Source organism: Anopheles cruzii, chromosome 2 (genome assembly GCF_943734635.1).
Source record: "Anopheles cruzii chromosome 2, idAnoCruzAS_RS32_06, whole genome shotgun sequence".
Classification (NCBI taxonomy): Eukaryota; Metazoa; Arthropoda; class Insecta; order Diptera; family Culicidae; genus Anopheles; species Anopheles cruzii.
This window is the reverse complement of record NC_069144.1, coordinates 9921628-9923827: the sequence shown is the minus strand read 5'-3', so window position 1 is coordinate 9923827 and position 2200 is coordinate 9921628. Positions and strand designations below refer to the sequence as shown.

Here is a 2200-nt window from a genome sequence, read left to right as displayed (position 1 = left end):
GATGCTAAAACCGTTTTGATTGGTCGTAAAAGTAGCCCACCTAACCGCAGGACCCGGTGTGCCGCTGTGTACGAGGGTCCTCGTTAACTGCGAGCCCACTTAAACACTTACGAGCGTTCGTAAGAAGACGAAGGCAAAAAGGTGGCCGATTGCGGTTTCGGAAGAGCGGGTGAATGTGACTCTTTATCTTCCGTTTCACATATTTGTTGAACCCTAATTTCCCGCTTGGCTTCCATTTTGTTTCCACAAGTACCTGAGGGATATTGGTGACGTTTTTTTCCTGTTACTGTGGGGATAACATATTCACAACCCCCCTCTGGTGGGGCGCCTTCTCGCTCGCTCGCTCTCTCGACTGCTGTCCTGCTGTCTCAGTCGGACCAAGCGCCAGCAGCATCGGCCAGCAACAAGAGCACGGCGTCCGTATGGCGGGCGACTGCGAAATTCGGCCGAGATTATAAATAACGAACGTTTGTGCGGCCGCCGGCTGTCCTCCCGGGGTGGTGCCGGTGTCTTCCTGTTCATCGGCGGAGGGTATGTTTTCAACCTTTGCTTGCTCGTCATATGCCCCCGGTGTGCCCCGGTGTCCGAAGCAGCAAGAGTTCCGAGAAAGAGAGCAAAAACAGCGCCAATCGGAAACAAACAAACAACATAGCGCCGAAAAGCATGAATAAAATACAATCATTAAGGTGTGCAGCACGACACGCCGCCATCCAATGACAGGTCCCGCCATTGCGGGGCGCTCGTCTAGCGGGTGACTAGCGAAGTAGCCGCTGTGTAGTGTATGCTGTGCCGCAACGCGACCATTTCTATTGACACATTCCACACGAACACACACACAAAGTAGCGTGCGGAAAAAGTCGAGAGCGAGTCTCTTTTGCTGTCCCTCTGTATCCTCGCTAAGTGAAGCCCCACGTAGCATACGCGGCCAGCTGAGATACGTTTTAAGTGCCCGAGAAAGTTAGTGACAGAGAGAGAGAGAGAGAGAGCGAGAGAAGTTGGGCTATTTTCTTCGCTTCGCGGCGAGGACTTGATTTTCCCAAAAACTCTGCAGTTCACGCTCACAGCACGACGCTCAGTGCACGGCCGACAGCTGTAGCAGAAGGACAAAACACGACCGACACGAAGCGCAGCATTCGTTTGCTGGCTTCATCCTCCACACACCCGAAACACCATAGACGGAACGTCAACCACACACACACGTACAAGAAGTGGGACGGTGTTCCGTGATGGTGTTCGGGAAGTGAGCCCGGCTATCGTGCGTGCCGTTTGCCCTGCAGCTGACACAGGATAAGTGCGTGAATTAGCTAATGCCGTGCCGTGTGTTTGAGTGTGTGTGTTGAAGGCACTTTTCCCGCCCCGCTTAGTGAGTGTGTGTGTGAGCTGGAGCCTCCAGGATAACCGTTTGGGGTTCGGATGGATAATCGAAACCCACACTCACACACTGGGTCGCGTGAGTTCCGGTGGTGTGCTCTGAGCCCGTGGAGCCCGTTCGTTTTTCCTCTCTTCCGAAGCGTCCGGTGGTCTGTTTTCCCGATTTCGGGGCCCCGACACTCTTGTGCGGCCGTTCGTGAGGTGAACGTCAAGTCAGAAGTGCGCGTTCGAAAGGGGGGATTCTGTGCCAAACGCCGCGTGCGTGTGTGTGTGTGGCTGGCAGGGTTTCCGTTTTCCAGGTGACGAAGTGCAAGAATGGTGGCAAAATTACGCGCGAGCGTTGCGTTCAGTCCCGAACCCTAATGCGTGTCCTTAAACGCGAATTGGATAGTTTTTAAATGCGAATTTAAATTTAAATGCGTAATTGGATAGTTTTAATAATCATAATCAAGCATTGTGCTTATTTTTATGAAATAATGTGCAAAAAATGTATTTATGGAACTCACCACTGCATAGAGTTCGGTGGAATTTGCATCCGAAACCCTAATCGTACGCACAACGTTCTTCGGTGGCGAGCAAAAATCGATTGTTTTGTGTGCTGTCGAGCTAAAGGGGCCTGAACTCGAAGGGGTTCTGCACAACGACGATGTGATGGCGATGGAAAGGTTCATTCACTTATCGCGCTTCGCGAACCGACGTTTTGTAGAAAAGGATCCGAGAGCGTTTGACAGTCGCAGACCTTTCTTTTAGCAGCCCGGTTTCAAATCGTTGCCCAATTGGCATGGTGAAACATGGTGGCTTATGTGCTTTCTCCACTTAACTCTGCCAC

General features: G+C 51.9%; 1 protein-coding gene across 1 annotated transcript in view; it reads left to right on the top strand.

Moving 5' to 3' along the window:
• Positions 1-1107: 1107 nt before the first annotated feature.
• The window catches only part of LOC128268580 (F-box/LRR-repeat protein 16), a 25428-nt gene continuing 24335 nt past the window's right edge, over positions 1108-2200 (top strand). The window contains exon 1 of the mRNA XM_053005709.1: positions 1108-1291. The gene's annotated coding sequence lies outside the window, so the exon portion shown is untranslated. The remainder of the gene's footprint in view (positions 1292-2200) is intronic.